The sequence below is a fragment of the Danio rerio genome, chromosome 7 (genome assembly GCF_049306965.1).
Source record: "Danio rerio strain Tuebingen ecotype United States chromosome 7, GRCz12tu, whole genome shotgun sequence".
NCBI classification, from domain to species: domain Eukaryota; kingdom Metazoa; phylum Chordata; class Actinopteri; order Cypriniformes; family Danionidae; genus Danio; species Danio rerio.
In genome coordinates, this window is record NC_133182.1 from 6,958,343 (window position 1) to 6,982,500 (window position 24,158).

Consider the following 24,158-nt stretch of genomic DNA (forward strand, 5'->3'; position numbering starts at 1 on the left):
TATGTTTTACGCAGATGCGGATGCCCTTCCAGCTGCAACCCATAACTGCGAAACACCCATATATTCTTATTCACACACATACACTATGGACAATTTAGCCTACCCAATTCACCTGTACTGCATGTCTTTGGACTAGTGGGGGAAACTGGAGCACCTGGAGGAAACCCATGCAAACGCGGAAAGAACATCCAAACTGAAGCCGTTTTTTAAAAGATATCATCTAGGCTAGAAAAAATATTTGGGCATAATTTAAGGCCAGTTTTCGTAGGGCAGGGTTATGCAGTCTTGCTAAAATCCTAAAGTAGTTAATGCACACCTTCACATTAGCAAACTTTGCACCATTTTGATAAATAAAATCAAGTCCTGCACTAAATTGCTATTGTTAAAACAGGTCGCACTCACTTTATAAAAGTTAAACTGGTCGTTTCATGTTGACTTCAGTATGCTTAAGCCCACTTTCTCATCTCTGTGCCTTAAAAAACCTTCCAACATGGTAAAAGATGCATTATAATGTGTGTTTGTTAATTAATGAGTGCTTGTGAAGATGCATGTTGTGTTTATTCTGCAGACATTTATATATGTATATATATCTCAACTTAAATTAGTCAAACTGACTAGTAATATTATGTTAATCCTTGTGATTAACAATCCTTGTAAAGTTATTGTATAATGATGGTTTGTTCTGGAGACCATCAAAAAAATATAGCTTATATTTTTTGATGGTCTCCAGAACAAACCATCATTATACAATAACTTTCCTAATCACCCTAACCTGCCTAGTTAACCTAATTAAGTGAAGCCTTTAAATGTCACTTTAAGCTGTATAGAAGTGTCTTGAAAAATATCTAGTCAAATATTATGTACTGTCATCATGGCAAAGATAAAATAATTCAGTTATTAGAGATTAGTTATTAAAAATATTATGATTAGAAATGTGTTGAGAAAGTCTTCTTTCTGTTAAACAGAAATTGGGGAAACATAATAAACAGGGGGGCTTTTAATTCTAACTTCAACTGTAAAATTAATATATTTTTTCTCTGATTAATTTATTCATTTTCTTTTCGACTTAGTCCCTCAATTAACGTGGGTTTGCCACAGTGGAATGAACCGGCAAATTATCCAGCATATTTTTTATGCAGCAGATGCCCTTCTAGTCGAAACCCATCACTGGGAAACATCCAAATGTAACCCCGGATCGAACCGGCGGTTGCGCTAAGAAGGAAGCTAAAGACCATGGCCTTTAGTGTCTGTTGCTAGAGCACCTTTAGAAGGCAGAGGAGTGAGGTTTACCTGCACAGCGCTTACTAGCTGGCCTTTGTTACACTCACCCCCCTAAGCTTTAAGGCTGATTTATACTTCTGCGTCAAACGTCGGCGTATGCTACAGCGCTGACGCATAGCCCTTCGCCGTGGCCATCGCCGTCACTGACGTGCACCTCTCAAAAAATGTAACTACACGTCGCAACGACGCGTAGTGCAAGCTCTGTGATTGGTCGGCTTGGTAGCGCTGACGAGTCTGGGCGGGACCGAGAGCCGCGCGAATGGCGCGAGCGATTGTTTACAAGTGTGGAGTCCCGTGAAGGAGCTCCGGATGGAAAGTTTTGTTTTGTGTTTACCTCATAGTTAAAGTTGTTGCACGTCCGCCGGTTCCTACCTTAAAATGAGCGAGTTTGAGCCACTTGTACATCCCGGAAGTGTTCAGGAAAAGCAAAAAAGCAGAGAGGAAACTCGACACAGAGGAACAGTAACACCTCACTGCCCACTAGCGTTTCGAAGTGTTAATTCAGACCGACAGAGACAGCGCGCAGAAGTATAAATGCACAGCCACGCGCGTTGCCTGCGCCGTGGGTTACGCCGGTCACTTGACGCAGAAGTATAAATCAGGCTTTACTCCCATACGGGTCACGGCACCAATGTAACCCCGTCAGTCCTACGCCACCCAACCCGCTCCAAGCTGGTATTGAGCCGGCAACCTTCCGCATGGGAGTCGATTGCTCTACCAAGGAAGCTAAAGACCATGGTTTCTATCTAGCATCTGTCGCTAAAGCACCTTTAGAGGTCAGAGGAGTGAGGTTTACCTGCACTTACTAGCTAGCCTACATTACACATACACACTCATACAAACAAATTAACTTACCCAATTCACCTATAGCGCATGTCTTTGGACTGGGGGTAACCCATGCCATCACGGGGGGAACGTGCAAACTCTACACAGAAATGCCAACTGACCCAGCCGAGGCTTAAACCAGCGACCTTCTTGCTGTCAGGCAACCGTGCTACCCACTGCGCCACCGGGACGCCCTCTCTGATTAAATGTGTTTTTATTACAGACAGACCTTCATCTGACCTGTGCATATACATACCAACATGCTCAGCTTTATTGATAGAATCACATTAATAATGAGCGCCCGAAATCAAATCCTGATGTACTTTGCTCAGGTCAGTAGATAAACATCCATCAGATGAAGTCCATCTCAATCCGATGGCCTAATTGAATAGGGAGGATCCTCTCAGAAAGGTCGATACAAACAGGATCGCAGTTAATTATACACCGCGGAAATTCATTTTCCTTATCTCCAGAGCAAAAAAAAAACCCTGGCCTGCAGCGATTTGTTTTCACATCATGAGCCGCTCTGTTGTGTCAAAGAGCGCCCAATCTATTCAACATAGCTTCGTGGTACTTCGAGATCCATTGCTGAAATCAACCTGAGTTGAGAGGATTATTTCCAGTGTGTGCGTGCGGCTAAAGTGGATGATGTGTGGGCTGTTTTCATAGATAAGCTGGTCTGAATGGTTTCAGCCTGGATGCGAGTGGTCGGCCTTCATTATAGAGATTGGCTGCATGCTCATTTAATCTAGATTTCCCCTTTTCATCTCTAGCCCATCTCATTTGGGAGCGACGTAAACGTTTTTATTGATGCAGTAGGAATTAAGCTGCGGTTGTACTGCACTTGAGTGTGTGGCTTGTGCAGATCATGCTGTGATGGTGACTGCAGATTGATGTTGCGCTGCGCAGTGCAGGAATGTGTTCAAAATCATTTAAAGGGGTAGTTCACACAAGGATTGAAATTGTCCCAATAGTGTTGTCACAATTACTGGTACACTCCAAAAAGGATCTGTTTTCGCTGCTTGTTCAATCTACTTTTTTAAAATGAGCTGAAACAACTCTATTGTTGAGGGGTTTTTGGGACAAGCAGGGATGTCAAACTCAATTCCTGGAGTGCCGCAGCCCTGCACAGTTTAATTCCAACCCTGATTAAACACACTTGATCAAACTAATTGAGTCTTTCAGGCTTGTTTGAAACCTACAGGTAAGTGTGTTGAAGCAGGGTTGGACCTAAACTGTGCAGGGCTGTGACCCTCCAGGAATTGAGTTTGACTTCCCTGCTCTACAGTAACTGTTCGTTCATTCATTTATTTTCTTTCGCTTTAGTCTCTATTTTAGAGGTCGCCACCGCGAAATTAACCGCCAACCATTCCACCATATGTTTTACATAGTGGGTGCCCTTCCAGCTGCAACCCAGTACTGGGAAACACGCATACACACTCACATACAATACAGCCAATTTAGTGCATCCAGTTCACCTATAGCGCATGTGTTTTTTTAGTATTGGTCATGAGATATTCAATGGTCTCGCATAGAAATCTGATACGCACACATTTATGCAACACATTCAAATTTGGATTTCACATATACACACTACCTGACAAAAGTCTTGTCTTCTATCCAAGTTTTAGGAACAACAAGTAATAACTTCTAGTTGAACATTTGCTATCAAAAGTGGCTTATATGAATGCCTCTAGATTACACTTATTTTACCAATAATGTTCATGTCTGGTGACTGGGCTGGCCAACCTGGAGCACCTTGACCTTCTTTGCTTTCAGGAGCTTTGATGTGGAGGCTGAAGTACTGTATGAGAAGGAGTGCTATCCTGCTGAAGTATTTGCCCTCTTCTGTGGTTTGTAATGTAATGGGCAGCACAGATGTCTCGATAGCTCAGGCTGTTGATGTCGCCATCCATTCTGCAGATCTCTCAAACGCCCCCATACTGAATGTAACCCCAAACCATGATTTTTCTTTCACCAAACTTGACTGATGTCTGTGAGAATCTTGGCTCCATGCGGGTTCCAGAAGGTCTTCTGCAGTATTTGTGATGCAGTTCAACAGAGGAGTCATCAGAAAATTTGACCTTCTGCCACTTTCCCAATTGATCAACTAGAAGTCAAGATATTATTTGTTGCTCTTACAACTGGAATCGACGACAATACCTTTGTCAGGTAGTGTAATTTTTATTGGTTTTACTTTATTTGTGAGGTTTTTTTTATATATATTTTGACTTGAAACTAGAGCTGCACAATTAATCGTAAAAAGATCGCAATCTCGATTCGACCTCCTAGACCACAGGTGTCAAACTCAGTTCCAAAAGGGCCGCAGCTCTGCACAGTTTAGTTCCAACCCTAATTAAACACACCTGATCAAACTAATTGAGTCCTTCTGGCTTGTTTGAAACCTACAGGTAAGTGTGTTGGAGCAGGGTTGGAACTAAACTGTGCGTAGCTTCGGCCCTCCAGGAATTGAGTTTGACACCCCTGCCCTTGACGATCTTAATCCAGCATTTCTACGATTCTGTCAATCATATTTCAAGTTCAGGGGAGAAGCGAAAGAGGCCGCACAAGTCTTCACATTGTTTTACATACGTTGTTCAGCAACTTGGACACCTCCAAATGATGTTGAAGGAGTCACATGCTGTATTTTAAAGATATAATTCACCTCAAAAATGCGATTTCTGTCTTCATGTAATGTATTTACGACCGCAAAATCTCACGTGACGTGAGCTGATCGTCAGCTGTTACCACAGAGAGGGCGGTCGCGGTCGCGCGCCTCTGAATCAAGCCTGCTTTAGTGAACAGAACCGGGCTGTGAATTACAGGTAACGTTAATAATGTTGTAAATAACAATCAGTTTGTGGCACAGAGTGATCGTTTGGGAGCCTCGCTGGAAGTGAACCCCTCTTAGCAGCAGTGGCGCCCCCAGCAAATTTTCTTAGGGGTGGCCAAGTAAGGCCACAACAAATCTTGGGGTGGCACACAAAAAATTATGATATGTGTATATATTGTGAATAAGGAGTAATGTTATATTTTTGTTTTTGGTAAAATAAATAATGAAGTTTTAATGAATTCCAATAATTACTCTTGAAATATTGTAATTTATTCCGCAAGTACAAGTGCAAACCAAATAAAAATCAATATTTAGTCTAAAACCTCTTTCAGGTAAGTTATTTCTTGTACAACATACAATATATGCCATGTCTAACATTAATGAATTATGAATAATGAATATGATTAATGAATGAATTAATAAACCAAACAAAACCCAACAAAATTTTGAAAAGCAGATTTCAAAATGCATCTAGTTATTTATTTTGGAATTGTGGTTTTCAATCAGATGAAACACAACTTTCTCATTTCAAAATTAATAATTTCTTAATAAAAAGTGTGCAATCTCAGTGAATCAGCTTCGTCAGTGGCGCTGATCAATCCACAATAATTTAGTGGCTGCATTTTATTTATTCATTTATTTATTGCAGTATTGTGAATTTAAGTAAATACATTTAAATTAATAATATCAGCAACTATCATATTGGGGTGGCCACAGGGGTGGCCAGAGTTTACACAAGGGTGGCCGTGGCCACCCCTTGGGGGCGCCCCTGCTTAGCAGTGAAAATGAAACCGAAAGTGCACACAGTGTTGCCAGATGTAGCTGACTGATTCCAGCCCCAAAAGTATCCAAAACCCGCCGAAATGCAAAAATACCCGCTCAGTCTTCTGTATTCAGGAAAATCACGTCAGTGACAGATTTTAAACAGACAATTACAGATTGTAAGCATACGTCTCGAACACAAAAATTTAACATCATGATTATCATCAGCATTAATGACCAGGACAAATCTAAAAGTCTGTTCAAGTCCACCATTCTAAGTCTATACAACATTTAGCATTTTAACCAACAGTACAACGACACTTATATTCACTTTATTTTACATCTACAGAATCGTTAGAAAATTGTAATCTTTATTTTAGGCAAAAAAAAAAAATCGCGATTCTCATTTTAGCCAGAATCATGCAGCTCTACTAGAAGTGTGGTTTATTCATAAACTAATTTCGAGAGGATCACGTGCTTATAATCAACACGGCTGGCTCCTTGTTAGCTCCGTAATCAGCCCTATTAGATGATTACGGAAGCATTATAAATAACCTGAGTTTTTCACTCCGGTTATCTTCGTCTTCCACCCATACATCCTCCCACTTTTTCTGATCGGGCGACACGGTGGCCCAGTGGCTAGCACTGTTGCCTCACAGCAAGAACACCGCCGGTCCAACCCATCGGGCCGGTTGGTGTTTCTGTGTGGAGTTTACATGTTCTCCTCGTGTTCGCATGGGTTTTCCCCAGGTTCCCCGGTTTCCTCCCACTGTCCAAAAATATAAACCATAGCCAATCGACTAAAACAAATTATCACCCAATACAACCTGAGTTTACACTTCTCACGGTGACAAGCAGGGGAGTTCTCGAGACCTACCTGACCTCGAATTCCCCTCTCGCCCTTCTAACGGGAGGGAGCCCCGGGCTCGAGGATATTACGAGCTCAGGGCTCTCTCTCGGGACAGCATGCCAAATACGCTTTATTGATTATCAGCTAAGTGTGAACTCTTGAAACAAGACAAAAACTGTATGAAAGAAAGGCTTTTTTGCAGTGTGGAAAGGTGGAGTTTGAAGCAGGACAGAGACAGCAATTCATTCAAGTGTCCCACACACACAAACACCTGTGTCATCTCAGCATTTCATGGAGATTCACACGCAATTTGTGAGAAAAGGTAAGTCTGAAATATCTCCTGTTCATCTTTAACTAGTGCTCTGTCCCTCTGTCCACCTTCATTCTCACCCTCAGCTCAAACACAAGCGCTATTCTTCTGACAAGCCGCTTTTAAACACACACACACACACACACACACTCTCTCAGGCCTCATTGTTGTTAACAGTGCTCTGTGTGTGCTGGGATACTTGATCCCACAAGGACAAAGTCACTGCACAGAAATAAAGGGGAGAGAAAAAGAGGAGTAGGGGGAGGATAAGAAACATATCCCAAACTACTGGAGACATTAAAACTCATGCTTGAGTTTAATAATGATCATTTAAAGGGCGCATGGTGGCTCTGTGGTTAGCACTGTGGCCTCACAGCAAGAAGGTCGCTGGTTCGAGCCTTGGCTAAGCGAGTTGGCATTACTGCAAAATGCTACGTTTACACATACACAAATGACATGTAAATGCATCAGCTTTTAACAGCGTAATACTCACTACTCTAGTACGTTTAAAGGTCTACTTTTTACTCATACTTTGAGTAATATTTACAACAGATACTTTTACTCTACTTGCACTAATTTTTAGGCAAGTAATGGTACTTTTACTTGAGTAGGATTCTTTCCACCACTGGGTTGTGGCTGGAAGGGTATCCACTGCATAAAACAAATACCAGCATAGTTGGTGGTTCATTCCGCTGTGGTGACCCCTGATGAATAAAAGGACTAAAATGAAAGAAAATGAATGAACTAATAAATCAGTGATAATAATTTATTTGTAAATAGCGCCTTTAATACTCAAACTGCTTACACAATAAAGAAACAGATGTAAAAACAGGTAACAATAAAAATGAAACATTCAGAATAGACCAAACATTTAATAATGTAAAAAAATCGTCAATATTTATGAGCATATGGCGGATGATAATCAGAAACTGAGAATAATAATAGAAAAATCCTTTGCAAAGCTCTGAAAACAGCTTTAGATTCACCATACATGACTGCAGATGAACTATAGATGAACACCATGGCAACCATTCTAACTCATAATAGCAACATTCTAAAAGCTGCCCTGTATGCGTTAGCAAGCGCATGGCAACAATGGAAGCCATTCTGAAAAGTGTTATTTTGGGGAAAAGTCTAGAAGGGATACAGCTGTGGATACTCATATCAGTATAACATAATGTTGGTGACACTGTACTACAATAATTCAGATTTTTACATTTTTACAGATTTTTACAGACTTTTACTGTGAGGGTTGGGGTTGATGTTAATAAAGTACACTATAATGGATAATTGAATAGTCTCTTATTAGCCCCCTTCAGCCATTTTTTTTTCTCGATTGGCTACAGAACAAACCACTGTTGTCCATTGAATCAGAATGCATTAAAATTGGGAAGGGGATTTAAGTGGCTTTGAACGTGGCATGGTTGTTCTGAAATAGTATTTCAGAAACTGCTGATCTACTGGGATTTTCACACACAACCATCTCTAGGGTTTACAGAGGATGGGAAAAAGAAAATATGCAGTGAGCGGCAGTTCTGTGGGCGCAAATGCCCTGTTGATGTCAGAGGTCAGAGGATAATGGCCAGACTGGTTGCAGCAGACAGAAAGGCAACAGTAACTCACATTACCACTCATTACAACCAAATAGTATACTAGTTTGTGGTTTTATGTTTAGTTTACAATAGTAGAACGAAAATGGAAGGTCCCACTTTATATTAAGTGTCCTTAACTACTATGTAGTTGCATCAAAAAATAAATACAATGTACTTACTGTGTTCATAATGTATTTGAGAACACTTGTGGTCCTCTTGAGTTGGGATAGGGGTTGGGTTATGGACAGGTTTGGTGGTATCGGTAGGTTTAAGAGGGGGTTAAAGTGTAAGGGATGGTCAACAGTGTATTTACAAATGTAATTACAGAAGTTAATTACATTCAGGTATTTAATCAAGCATAAGTGCACAATAAACACATGTATTTACACAATAAGTACATCGTAACAAACTATTAATTCCTGTGTAAGTACATATTAGTAAAGGCCACTTAATATAAAGTGGGACCAAATGGAATATTCTCCATAATCTCCCTGCGTTGGCGTGGATTTCCTCCGGGTGCTCTGGTTTCCCCCACAAGTCCTAAACATGTGGTATAGGCGAATAGCTAAATTGTTCGTAGTGTATGTGTGTGAATGAGAGTGTATGGGTGTTTCCCAGTGATGGGTTGCAGCTGGAAGGGCATCCGCTGTGTAAAACATTTGCTGTATAAGTTGGCAGTTCATTCCGCTGTAGCGATTCCTGATTAGAAAATGAATGAATGAATGTATTCTCAATAATATTAGTGAAAAAAAATTAAATATTTTGTTAAATAGAGTAAAAAAAAATCATTGAAGTAACTTTGATTTAGTTTAACCTAAATTACATTAAACTGACTTGACAGCTTACTTAAACAATGACTGTCAAAACACACACACACACACACACACACACACACACACACACACACACACACACACACACACACACACACACACACACACAGTTGAAGTCAGAATTACCAGCCCCCCTTTGAATTTTTTTCTTTTTTAAATATTTGCCAAATGATGTTCAACAAAGCAAGTAAATTTTCACAGTATTTATGATAATATTTTTTTCTTCTGCAGTATTATTTGTTTTATTTCAGCTAGAATAAAAGTAATTTAAAAAAAATCATTTTAAGGTCAAAATTATTAGCCCCTTTAAGCTATATATTTTTCGATAGTCTACAGCAGTGGTTCTCAAAGTGGGGGTCGGGACCCCCCGAGGGGTCGCAGGACAATGAAGGGTGGTCGCCTGGTGATGTTTCAAAATCTATTTATTTTTATTAAACCATAGGAATGACCATATTTTATCCATAACCTACTTAAGAGAAATAATAGTCGTTTAAAGTTACTATTGTAGCCTATAGTTTATTGGATTGCGACCCGTGGGGTAATTACATTAATTTAAAGACTCAGCAATAGCGTCAGATGCAGCAGATTGATTTTATAACACCAGGTTAAACTTTCTGCCGCATTTACAGCTCTGACATACATTTAAAAAATTTAATGAAGAATAGATGTGAGTATATTGGTGTGTGTGCGCCATTGCAGGCAAGGTTTCTGTATTTATAACCACCTCAGAGGATTATGGAGGTCATGAGTCCCTTGCATTGTCATTTTGGGGGTTGCGGGCTGAAAAGTGTGGGAACCCCTGCTCTGCAGAACAAACCATCGTTATACAATAACTTACCTAATTACCCTATTCTGCCTAGTTAAGCTAATTAACCTAGTTAAGCCTTTAAATGTCACTTTAAGCTGTATAGAAGTGTCTTGAAGAATCATGTCATCATGACAAATATAAAATAAATCAGTTATGAGTTAGTAAAACTATTATTTTTTAAAACTATTAATTTGGGGGGGGAAATAAACGGGGCGAATAATTCTAACTTCAATGGTATATTTTAGAAACAAGGTTAGCGTCTTTAATTATAATGCATTTGTAATGTTATTTGGTCCTTTCATTGAGATGGTATTTCTCAAGGAAATAAAGAAATAAAGTTTGCCAGCAGCTGGAAACATGAACTGGTATTTATTTCCTGTTACAAAAGACGGGAAATGTGAGAATTACAACTGACCACGTCAGATTATCCAGTCGCAGTATCAGGTGAGCCAAACAGCAGATTTATTAATAGATGCTTTCATTTTGTTCAGTAGAGGCTTTTATCCAAATGAGGAAAAAAAATAATACTAACAATAGAGCAAAACCTATTTACCAGGGTATAACCGAGCAGCGCATGAGCTTGATTGTATGAATCAAAAATAGACCACGTTGTTTTTTTGTTTTTTTGTCTTAATATTGATAACATTACTTTATGATGGGTACAATGAGAATTGTACCAATATTATTCAAATAAATTTGAAATATGCATGTGTGTTTTAAATTTGTGTTTTTAAAAAATAAATGTATAATTTAAAATAATAATAATTGATTAGGGCGGCGCCATGATTCGAACCAGCAACCTTCTTGCTGTGAGGTGACTGAACCACTCCATCACTGTGTCACACCTGCTGCAGTGCCCTCTGGTGGTTTTCAAGGGCACCAGTTTTTGTTTTTGTTTTGGTTTTTGTGTTTCGTACAAGTGTGCCGCAAGCCTGTGTTTGAGTGAAGGTCTCGGCCGTTAGATCGCCCCCTGGGGGCTGGCTGCAGTACAAGTCATAAAGCCCGCCTCCTCCGTGTTAATGAAGGAGACTTGAGCCCAAATAAAAAAAATTATTACACTTGCAATAAAATGTCCTGAAAGATGGTTCTGGTGGATTAAGGCACTGGTTATTGTGCTGAAATAGGTGCAGATCTTCATTTTTGTAAACAGTTTGTTTTTAGCAGTAATTTAATGCTGGGCGTGTCATCGTGATTGACAGCTGTGATTGACAGTTTCTCAAAGCAGCGCGTCTGAGCTTCGGCAGAAGACTGAAGTGTTATTATTCGATTTCTGTGTTATTTTACCATGACAACATGAGTTCAGCAGTAAACTACAGTTTCTGACATACATGATCCTGGAGGAACACTGTTTATTCGCTAAGGTCAGGGCTTTTTTCGGGCTTTATTAGTTTGCCGATACACGCCTAGCCACCCAGATGGCAAAATACACTCGGACCAGTTCGGCTAGATTCTCGCCTGCCGGAGACCTACCCCTCAGAGCTCAGACTGACTACCTCTGCTGGACCTACTCTGGATGCCTGGACTCACTGCCCGATTCCAGCCTGAGTCAATCGAGCCAGATGCGGCGGCCGAGCGAGCCGGCGCTGCCATATGCGAGCCGGAATCAGCCCGCGACGCCGCAAGTAAGTAATGCGCTGCAGCCCGGAGCTGGCACGATTGAATATATAAAACCCTCATATTTGTTAACGTTATTTCATTCATTTGTGTTGATATGACAGCAAACGCATGCTGAGAAGTTCGGGGGGCGTAGTTGATTTTACATAAAGCGTTTGGTTGGAAGCTCGACTCCGCTCATTTTCGCGGCTCCTCCTCTGGCTCCATCAGACAATCCTTCTGCGCATGTCTGGCTCCAATTTCAGCAGTCTTTTGCGACAGTTTGTGCCCGTCAAGCAGGCGTTTTGCCCTCAAGGCTTTCAATGGGAAAAGGGGCTGTCGCGTCGTCCATATTTTTTACAGTCATTGGTTTCGTATCCTAGTCATGTGATCACTCCTTGTTTCCAGCTGTCCCTCATTGTCTAATTATTTCTGTCTTTATAAGCCCTGTTATGTTGTGTTTATTTTGCCTTTGGATTTTCATGTTCTGTTTAGGTCTGTCTTGCTTTATTCGTGATCTGGTTCGCCGTGTTTGGTTTGGTTTGTTTGTTCACTTTGTTTAGTATCATTACAATGTTTTTGGATACCTGTTTAGTTTGTGTTTGATTCACTTTTGTGCTTCATTTTTTGCTCTTCATGTTTTCGTCGATTTTGATCGATTTTGCCTGTCCCTTTGACTTTTTTTTTTTGGATCTTTATTGTTTGGCAATAAATGTGTTTTGTTCCACTTGGATCTTTCCCTTGTTTTTGTGATACCCAGTCGTGACACACTGTTTTTAGACCCTTAATTTTCAAGACCAAACCAAAGAATATTTCATTCAAAACTAGTAAAAAAATCTGCTAAAAGTCACTCTGTTAAATATATTTATTTTTATTCATTTAGTTTTTTTATTGCAGTTTCCAAATTCACATACAAATAAAGTTTTCCACAATATATTCAAAAAACAATCAAACATCAAATTCCCAAATTTGTAAAAATAAATGAAATTTTATAACACAAAAATTTTCCCTTAATAAAAATGGAAGTGACATTAATGATTTAAGGACATTATAAGAAACAAGAAAATCAATACACCAGTAACTGTTTTGCATATCATCAAAAAGAAACAGTTTCAGTTACAATTCCATTGTGTAGTTTTTTTGTCATATTGTGGCACCCAGTCAACCTTTTTTTTTTTTTCTGTTAAATATTCTTACATTAAAATTTGTTGTAACAGAGAGCAAGCTCAACGCAAATTCATAAGTAAAATAAATGGGAAAATCCCATTAATCAAAAATATAGGAAATTATCAACAAACATTCATTCATTCATTTTCTTGTCGGCTTAGTCCCTTTATTAATCCGGGGTCGCCACAGCGGAATGAACTGCCAACTTATCCAGCAAGTTTTTACGCAGCGGATGCCCTTCCAGCCGCAACTCATCTCTGGGAAACATCCACACACATTCACACACACTCTCATACACTACGGACAATTTAGCCTACCCAATTCACCTGTACCGCATGTCTTTGGACTGTGGGGGAAACCGGAGCACCCGGAGGAAACCCACGATAACGCTGGGAGAAGATGCAAACTCCACACAGGAACGCCAACTGAGCCGAGGCTCGAACCAGCGACTTTCTTGCTGTGAGGCGACAGCACTACCTACTGCGCCACTGCTTGGCCCTAATAAACATCTATATTGTTTACGATGTTTAATAAAAGTAAGGACTTATTTATGACAAGCCACTGAATTATTTGAAAATAAAAATAACCCATGACGCAAATTTATTTAGATTTTTGTTTAGCTACATTTCTTTTTTTGTGTATGTGAGTTTGCAGTAGGGCAGCATGGTGACCCAGTGGTTAGCACAGTTGCCTCATAGCAAAAAGGTCACTAGTTCAAGTCCCAGTTGGGTCAGTTGGCATTTCTGTGTGGAGTTTGCATGTTTTTACCATGTTGGCGTGAGTTTCCTCCGGTTGCTCCGGTTTTCCCCACAGTCCAAACACACGCTCTATAGGTGAATTGGATAAGCTAAATGTGTATGAGTGTATGGGTGTTTCCCAGTACTGGGTTGCATCTGGAAGGGCATCCGCTGTGTAAACCATATGCTGGAATAGTTGGCGGTTCATTCCGCTGTGGTGACCCCTTATTTATCCCTGTGGTGACCCTTGATAAATAAGGGAAGTTTTGGCCTATTCTTAGACGTCTATTCGATCTTCACTGAAAGCTCAAATTTAGCTTTGTTTTAGCCAAGACGACTATGTTTGTACATCTATTAGACATCTTTTAAAAGCAAAAAATGCTTGCTGGGTAACTAAATAGCTTTTTTTTTTTTTTTGTTAATAAATTTAATAAAATCATAAAAATCAATGACCCAAGTGGTGTGTCACATGAATAAAAAGCAAAATAAAGATTAATATATAAAATAACAAGCAAAACCCGTTCCCTAATTAGCCTTCTCAAAGATTAATGACTTCAGCGAGTGGCATTTTGAACATAATGCATATAATATGGGATTTAATGAACAATTAATGTCTGCTCCCTACTTTAAAATCCTTGTAAAACCAGTTTGAGTGTGTGAGTTTCTGCTTTCATAGTCATTAAAGGCACCTATTATGCAGAAATCTCTTTTATAAGGGGTTTAACCAGTTAAACTCTGCTGCTATTTTAGGATTTCCGCATATATTTTGCCTACCCAAATTTTAAAGCTTCCATGTGGAGGTGTAAATGCAAAAATTTGGTATCATTTTAAAGAAAACCCTTTAAATTTTTATAAAACACTATTGAAAGTATTTAAAATATATTTTAGGTTCTGTGTGGTCTAGTGTGCTGTTATTAATTTAGGTGGTTCCTGCACATGTCTGTAATCATAGGAAAAAAGAAAAATGTCTCCACCATAATCTATGCAAAAGTTATTGTATTCCAGCTGATGAGAGGTGCTGTACAAGCCACAGGGAGCGATCACTGTTTTCATATTTCACTATTCTTTTGTTTGATCAAACATAATTCACTGTGTTTGGACCACGTCAGACATATAAAAGGATTACTCATGCACATCACCTCAAAAACAGAGAAGAATGGCCCTGAAGCGCACAGCATAAGGTAAGAGATGACAGCTGTCTGTGCTATCTGGGGCTGCTTATTGATCATAAATGTAATGTTTTCACTTCTGAGCCATGGAAACACCACAATTCATTCAACAACTGTTTGATACGTGAATATAATTCAGTAAAATGAATGCTAGAACCGTATGAGCACCAGCAAGAGCTTTCATTTGAGCTATAACATATATAACCAATGTAAAATACCTAGCTGGGGTATCCAAAATATTGTGTATTTAAGTGTAAATAACTTTTATACAGTAGAATAAAAAACAAAGTGATGCATATGTGCATAAAATATAGATTTTACACTTTCAAACGAAACCACTTAAGGGGTTCTGGTGCAATGCTAGCCCTTTAAATCTTAAAGCGAAAGTCGATGACGTCACGGACCTGGTAACGGGTCTGTGGAGTTTACCTGGTTAAACACAGTTGTGTGTCAGCAGTGTGTGTATAACCAGCTTCTAATGGTCAAAGTGAATAAGGTCTTTTTGTTTATAATCAGACTTGATAAAAACAGTCTGCAGAAACACTTTTGTACATGTTATCAGAGGGGGAAAGCCCCGCCCATTGTTGACCATCTCTCCCTCTTTAGCATAAGCAATTGTTCGCCATTACCGTAAGTTTACACCGAAACCGGCTAGAGCGTCAAAGTACCCGGAAGTCATTCATTTTCAATGAGAGCCTGCGGTAAAAAGTGGCAAGGAGCAGCGCGGCACGTCTTCTCCATTGTGGGCGTCGAGGAGAGTTGAAAACAAGTCAACTTTATGATAATGAGCGATGACCCAGTTCAGCGGCAAGCAATCAGAATGTAGACGTCCACAGCTTGAGAGAAGTCTAGAGAACACAGACCTGTGAACATTAGTTCCGACAACAGTTGTTCCCAAGGGTTTGATTATTGCAGTCACCGGAATTTCAATTATTTACAATGTTTTCTTACAGAAACATGCATGTAAAAAGTTACTGGCGAGTTACTGATGTGCATTAATGTTATATATATTTATCTTTTAAAAAGCGGGAATCTCATGTGACAATACAAAACAGTATTGCCGCTTCAGGTTATTTCAGACATATGGACACATATTGGATGGATAAGTGGAGCAAACCCACAGAACATGCAACTTGACCTTCCGTAGTTAAATGAATTTAATAAGAAGTGCACAACATTTTCATGCTAGAAACATGTTATATGCAGGAATGTAACTGATTTGCTGCAGCGGCCCCTTCAAATACGAAATCAATGTAGCGAACTTTGACGCTCACAGCTGAAGACAGACAGCGTTGTCGCCATGCAGAGCGACGATTAAAGCTCTCGCTGCCTTCAGTGTAAACGCACAGAGTGTTTGACCTGGTCTTCTTCAAATAATATTTTTTCATAGACCACCCTGACTTGATGGTCCTTATTGTTCCAAAAAAGAAAAGAGAAGAAAGTTCAACTAAATGACTATTTTAAATAAAAATGTTTTGTGAAATATTAATTATAATTTAAATTTCACAAAAAAGCAACAAAAATCATTTTTAAATTACACTCCAAAAAGTAACTCTAGAGGTCTGTTACCACCCCTGCTGAAAAATCCAGCTTGGCAGCTAGGCTGGTTTGAGCTGGTTGACCAGCCTGGTTTTAGAGGGGTTTTGGCCATTTCCAGGCTGGTTTCCTGCCATCTCCAGCCTGGTCTTAGCTGGTCAGTTTAAAGGTAATTTAAGTCAATTTAAAGGTCAACGAATCTGTCATTTAGTTTAAAACAGTATTTAACTTGTAGCAGCCCAAATAAATTAGGTTGATAACTCTGATTGAAGAGGAAAAGGTCATTTGGCTAATAAAGTTTGTTGTCTGAACTTTTGTTAGATGTTGTCGTAGCTTGAATATATTGATGCTGACTGTTGCATAATTTTTTTTTTGTTTGGTCTAAACCAGTGGTTCTCAGACTTTTTTTATCGAGTATCACCCCAGAAATAAATTGTCCCTCCAAGTACCACCATAATGACCAGTATTGAAATAAAGTAGCGTTGTAGGCCCAGTAAAGCAGCTACAGCTCTGCACAGTTTAAAAACGTGGCAGAAAACTCAAATAATGAAGTGTATCTCAGGTTCTGTGTGGTCTAGGTTGCTGTTATCAATTTTGGTGGTTCCTGCACATCAATAATCATCTCCACCATAATCTATGCAAAAGTTATTCTATTATGTTTACTGATGATAGAACGGAACCATGTAAAGGGGGATAGGGCCAGGACAGACCTTTAAAATTTAAAGAATGTGGAAGTTAATGATGTCACAAACCTGGTAACAGGTCCCAGAAGTCAGGAGGTTAATTAAAAAATCAGCAAAACAAATAACAGTTTTTTAAGTTTGACAAACAAATCTACAAAACAACTTTTAGTTGTGTCAAAAATAAATAAAACAGCCATTTTAAATTTGACAAACATTCAACAAACAATTTTTACACCCGACAAAGCAAAAAAAATCAACAGTTTTCCATTATGCTGAAAATAATTTTTAAAAAAGGGGTAGCTCAGTGGTTAGCACTGTGGCCTCATAACAAGAAGGTCACTGGTTCGAGTCCCAGCTGGGCCAGTTGGCATTTCTATGTGGAGTTTGGGTGTTCTCCTCGTGTTGGCGTGGGTTTCCTCTGGGTGCTCCGGTTTCCCCCACAGTCCAAACAAAAAATCAACAAACAGTTTTAAATTTGACAAAAAAGCTGAAAAAAAATCAAACAAGTTTTAAATTTCACAAAAAAGTAAGAATTTTGAAACAAACACCAATTTTATATTTGACAGCAAAACCAGCTGAACTAGCACAGGCTGTTTTGTTATGATGGATTGCTTTCCTGGTGTTTGTACTCAAAACTAAAAGTATGAGGAACTGCAATGTACAGTATGTCTGTCCTCATTTGACACACAGCACAAATATCCATGGGAAAAAAAGCTAAAGGTTAAATATTTTCTGTCTATTATGCTAGAGTCATGGGTTTGGTTTTTTCTGTCAAAATAATAATAACATTTAGATTTTACATTTTTGAATGAGAAAACATTTTATGCGAGACATCTGTTATCTATTTGGTTATACAGTAGCATAGTATAACGTAACATATTATAAATGAAAATTGTGGTCAAAAATGGGTTACGCCCTGGTCAGATCACACAAATTTGATGTGATTTTGCCACAATTTACTTGATGTTGGTTGTTGTGGGCTTTCATAAATGAAAAACAGGCATTGGGACGCAAGAGTGAATAGTTTTTATTCCTGTGTAGCGTGTCATGGCAACGCAAATCTCACAATTCGTAACTTTTTGATTTAGTGCCTAAGAATTCGTACAATCTAATTTGTAGCATTTAGTATGATTTTCTCATCATCCAATGACGGTTTGGGTTAGGGGTGGGGTTGGGTGGCACGCCTCCTTTTTAAAATTATACATTTTCGCTGAACTCGTATGAATTCGTACGAGTTAGCCACTAAACTGACAAAACGTAAAATACTTACGTTTCCTTGTGAGATCAGACTGATCATGGTGCATGACAATCTATATCTGCGATGCTTCACGTTTGTACAGATTTATTTTTCGAAAATCAGACAGCACTTCTTTAAAAAATGACCTATAAAAGGTTCATGATGAACCACTGTGAGTTTATAATCAAGCATGCTAGACTTCATGAAGCATCGCAGACATGTTCTCGGTTGTCGCAGCCTGACCTCACTATTTTACGTTTTATCAGTGGCTAATTCGTGCATATGAAAATGTACGATTTTTAATAAGAAGCGTGGCGCCAAACCCCACCCCTAAACCCAACTGTTATTGGGAGATGAGCAAACTGTACTAAAATGTACGAATGAGATCATACGAAGTAATACAAATTAAGCCGCGGTCACACTGGGCTTTTCCTCCCGTAGACTTCCATTCATACACACGTGAATGCGTCAGACCTGAAACGCAGGGTCATGCATCAAATTTCGCAGGTTGCTGCGGTGCAAAGTTCAAGCTTGGTGAACTCTGACCTGCGAAATCGCACCACCTGATTGCGTGAGACCAATCGAGGATCAAAACATGACCTCTCTGGACAGAAATTTAAAACATGGAGCAATCGCTCGCTTTTAAAAATCTCTAACAAGCTTGTTAAATCCCACCCCTTTTTCGCAGGCTAAAACTCTAATGTGACCGCAGCTTTAGCCACTAAATCAAAAAGTTACGAATTGCCGAGAGATAGCATTGGCTGTCGTGCACTATGCCTCACTATATGACAAGAACAGATTGAATGAATTGAACCTTGTGTCCCGATGCTGTTTACGAATCCCCCTGTCAAGAAAGAAGTGGAAAATTACAACAAATTTGTGTAATCTGACCAGGGATTTAGTTTGATGATGGATTTATGCGAGTAATGTATCTCATGTTTTTCTTTTTTTGGGTGAAATATCTTTTTAGGAGCATTAAAAGTTTAATATTTTATTCAGAATATAGAAAATGTCAGTTTAAAAAGTCAGTTAAAAGTAAACATTAATTCAGTTTTTTAACTGTTAAACAACATTTGAAAAAAATTGCTACATTTAAATTTGCCAGCCGTTTGAGGCAGTCGTTTCCTTGTTCATCTCAATGGCAAAAAGTGTCCCAATTGACTTGAATTTACCCTAATACTGTGGGAAATTATCTATTTTAGAAAGACGTGTTGAGGCAGTTGTTTCTGTTTGATGCAGTGATTGTTTGTTTTTGTTTTTTTTATTCATTTTTGATTGAACATGTTAGAGTAACAAATGAGATCCACCCAACATAAAGGTAGCCCAAAATATAATAAAAACTGTAGTAGTGCATTAATATTAGGGTTGAAACATAATGATGCAGTGTTTCTTGTGACCCACTTTAAACGTGTCTCAAACAGGAGGCGGCTAGATCTAATTCAAGCGAGTTTATAACCCCCAGAGCTAGATAATCGAGATCTGCAGCAGATGTGCATATGCTCAATTAACCAGGCATGGGAAAAAAAGAGGGGAAAAGTTATTAGTGCACCCCACTCATCTTCCGCCTCTTGATTCGTGAACTCTCCACGCGTGCGCGGGAGGCGGCGCGGTGCAGTCGCGTGAAACGGTGATGACAGAGAGCAGCAGCAGCATCAACCAACGCGCCGATATTAGCGCTGAGATGACCGGACATCAACCGAAAACCGTCCATTTCTCCTGAGCTGATGTAGCAACCGCTGATTAGCGCGTGTAAAGCGGCCCCGACTCTTTAATTCAGCGCGCGGAGCCATAAACTACATCCATCCATCAGTCGCGGGAGCCTGAGATGACAAAGGTGGGTGAATAACGTTAACCTGCTCCGGTGTTGCTTAACACTGTCGGTCGGTGGCCTGGATTGACAGCACACCTGTCTCCTAATACTAAAGTAGGATTGTTTTTTTTTTTTTTGAGAATGTATTTACATCGTTGTGTTATGCTCAATGCGTTTGCAGCTGAATTTACCGGCGTCCCTTCCTTCACCTTTCTGATTTATAACAGCTGATTTGTGACCCTGAATTGACAGAAGTAGTCTTATTTTGCTCTGAGATGTTTCATTGAGGTAAACTTAGTTCTATAATCACACATTCGGACATCCTTCTTATTAATAGTATAAATTCAGAAAAGTAGTAGGCAAATGGGGAAATTATATTTGATTATCTAAGTATAACATTGTCGAAATGTTATCTAAGCAGTTTTGTAGACATGCGGTTTCAGATTGAGGTAAATTTTGGTTTTATATTCGCACATTCTGACTTTCTCTTTTATATACATTCAGAAAAGTATTATTTGACAAGAGGAGTCAAATTAGCAGACACAGACTATCAAAGCACAGCATTGTCCATAGTCAAATAAACATGGCTAATGCTGATTTAAGTCGTGTGATTTCAGAACTAATATTCAAAGTACCATGGTACAAATAATAGGGAGCGTTTCAGAAGTTGGCACTAAACAAATGTGCGAATATATAACTTTACCTCGATTGATTTCAGACACAACATTCAGTCTAGCGAAACAATTAAGACTCGTTAAAGGAAATAATGTGCGAATGTTAAACCAACTTCACCGATTGATTTCAGACCCAATATTTAATGTAGTGAGGTTAACAAAATAGGGACTGTTAAATGAGTGTGTGAATATAAAATCCACTTTACCTCGGTGTATTAAGACACAATATTTAATGTAAACAAAATAGGGAGTGTTAAATGAGTGTGCGAATATATCAACTTTACCTCAGTGTATTGAGACACAATATTTAATGTAGAGGTGAACAAAATAGGGAGTGTTAAATGAGTGTGCGAATATATCAACTTTACCTCAGTGTATTGAGACACAATATTTAATGTAGAGGTGAACAAAATAGGGAGTGTTAAATGAGTGTGCGAATACAAAATCAACTTTACCTCAGTGTATTAAGACACAATATTTAATGTAAACAAAATAGCAACTGTTAAATGAGTGTGCGAATACAAAATCAACTTTACCTCAGTGTTTTAAGACACAATATTTAATGTAAACAAAATAGGGACTGTTAAATGAGTGTGCGAATATAAAATCAACTTTACCTCAGTGTATTGAGACACAATATTTAATGTAGAGGTGAACAAAATAGGGACTGTTAAATGAGAGAATTTGCGAATATAAAATCAACTTTACCTCAGTGTATTAAGAAGACACAATATTTAATGTAAACAAAATAGGGAGTGTTAAATGAGTGTGCGAATATAAAGTCAACTTTACCTCAATTTATTTCAGACCCAATATTCAATGTAGCGAGGTAAACAACATAGGGAGTGTTAAATGAGGGAATGTGCGAATATAAAAGCAACTTTACCTCAGTTGAAATTTTTGGGCAATAGACAAAAACCCATTGAACAAGTCAAAATGTTCGCTTTTCTTTTAATGATGGATTTTTTTAGGACGTTAAGTTTCATATAAAGATTTCTTAATACATTTTCCTACTGTAAAGATAGATAAACCTAATTTTTTATTACACTGAAATAAATGATTAGATTTAGTAAATGTTTTTAAGGTAAGTGGTTGCAAGCAGTGTATGTAGGCTGAATTTAAACATGCAAATTAAGTTAAACATTACTTTAATTTGTTTGCCCATAAACATTGTTTGCAAGCACTTGCCTCAAACAAATTGAGTACTTCCAATGAATCGTTATTTTCAGAAGCACTTTATTTAGATAGCTTTAAAGGGGATTTTCTCTGTATTTTTTATTTTGAACCGTCAGATTTCAGTTGAATGATCCCATCATTCATCTGCACTGTTAAAATGGTGCTGCATAATTTTTTTTAGCTGAATCTAATTCACTTTTTTAGTCATCTCTACTACGCTGAAACAACTCTTAGGATTTAAAGTCCTCAGAACAATTTGCACAAGCTTCAAGTAAACTTTACAATCTTATATCAGGTACAATTAACTTGTCAATATCATATAAAATTTACTTAAATTTACTTAATTTATTGTGTTTTACTTAATAGTGTTGGGTTGAACATTAAGTAAAAGTTAACTGATTATCTTTCGAGTCGTATTTATTTAAATGAACGCAGTAATGCCATTTTCTTGTTTAAGCAGAAGGAACATTGCTTTCATCAATTTAAATAAATCTTATAAGTCACAAATAAGTACATTTGGTACAACTTGGTTTAATTAAGACACACATTTGCTCTTGAAATGTGCTATTTCACTTTTATTTTAAGCTAGTTTATTTAGCGAGAGCAACTTTACTTTATACATGTTTACTGATTAGTGTTAGCACAGCTACATTATGATCTTCTGAGTGAAGCGTCAAACATTATTGCTGATAATAAAAATGTCAAGACCCAAAGCATGAGTGCTGCTCTTCTGCAAGGAGCTTACCTTAAAACTGAAAGACATACTCTAATCTCTTCTTAATCTCCAAACTAATGATGATCAAACTCTAACAAAGTCTTTCTCTCAGATTGAAACACCTAACATTGCTTTTATTTTCAAAATACTTTTCTTTTAAAGCATGCTGGGAACTATCTATTGCGACTTACCCATTATTAAAACTTACTGTTATATTTGCGACGATTAGTAAATATTTAAGTATTACGAGTAAATGAATATAACTATTTCCACTTATTACAGGAATTAAATGTGTAAGTATTATTTACTTAGGAAATTCTCATCATCCTTGACACCTAATATTACAATTTAATATTTATAAGAGTCAATATATTAGATTTGACTACACTAAAAAGTCATTTCTTTCAGTGTAACTTCAGTCAAACTGACAAAGAATGTTAGATTAACTTAAGAATATTAAGTTAAAGTAGCATAAAACATTTGTTGTCATCACTTTTTGTGTGTAAATATTTACAGTGTGGAAATCTCACTTTTGATCTCAGGACTTCATGTTAGAATAAAAACAATAAATAAATCAGATTTCAAGTGACGCATTGAAATCGTTCTGTATTTTTGGCAGTGGATTTATTGGGTGTTTATATCTGAAATCAGTTTATTTGATTTGAACATTGTGATGCTTGTTTGATTATTTACCATTGGAATGTGGTGGAAATTCTTGCATGGAAGTATAAATGTATTTAAAGAGGGTTTTGTTTTGGGATGTGCTGTAAAATGAAGGCGAGGCAAGTTTATTTGTATATCACATTTCATACACAGTGGAAATTCAAAGTACTTTACATAAACCGGAATAAAAGTGACGCGTATAAGAAAATAAAAGGAAATAATTGTGATTAAAAACAGATTCAAATGTGTTAAAACGGGTTGTAAAAGAGTGAAAAAGAAAAGACAGAATAGACACTTAGCTTAAACAAATTGAGTAAATGCATTGAATCATTTGTTTCAGTGTAGAAGTTTGCATGGCTAGGCACGTCATTTAGACAACTTTAAAGGGGATTTTCTCAGTATGTTTTTTATTTTGAACCCTCAGATTTCAGTGGAATATTAATATCCCATCATTCATCAGTGCATTTTATGATAAAATGTGCTGCCTATTTATTTTGTTGAATCAAATTAACTTTTCTAGTCGTCTCTACTTCAGTCAAACTGGCAAAGAATATTAGATTAGACCTGATTAACCTATTGAAATAAGTTAAAGTAGCATAAAAACATTTGTTGTCATCACTTTTTTGTGTTTAAATATTTACAGTGTGGAAATCTCACTTCTGTTTTTTGGTCACGTTTAGAGATTTTGATCTCAGGACTTCATGTTAGAATAAAAACAGTAAACCAATCAGATTTCAAGTGACGCATTCAGATTGTTCTGCATTTTTTTGGGCAGTGGATTTATTGGGTGTTTATATCTGAAATCAGTTTATTTGATTTGAACATCGTGATGCTTGTTTGATTATTTACCATTGGAATGTGGTGGAAATTCTTGCATGGAAGTATAAATGTATTTCAAGGGGGT

General features: G+C 38.0%; 2 protein-coding genes across 6 annotated transcripts in view; both read left to right on the forward strand.

Annotated features, from left to right (window-relative positions):
* The window catches only part of actn3b (actinin alpha 3b), a 297,251-nt gene that overhangs the window by 101,135 nt on the left and 171,958 nt on the right, over positions 1 to 24,158 (forward strand). The gene's annotated exons all lie outside the window — the stretch shown is intronic.
* The window catches only part of gal3st3 (galactose-3-O-sulfotransferase 3), a 125,246-nt gene continuing 120,869 nt past the window's right edge, over positions 19,782 to 24,158 (forward strand). For all 5 annotated transcript variants that reach the window (XR_012383073.1, XR_012383072.1, XM_073908020.1 and 2 more), the window contains exon 1: positions 19,782 to 20,050. The gene's annotated coding sequence lies outside the window, so the exon portion shown is untranslated. The remainder of the gene's footprint in view (positions 20,051 to 24,158) is intronic.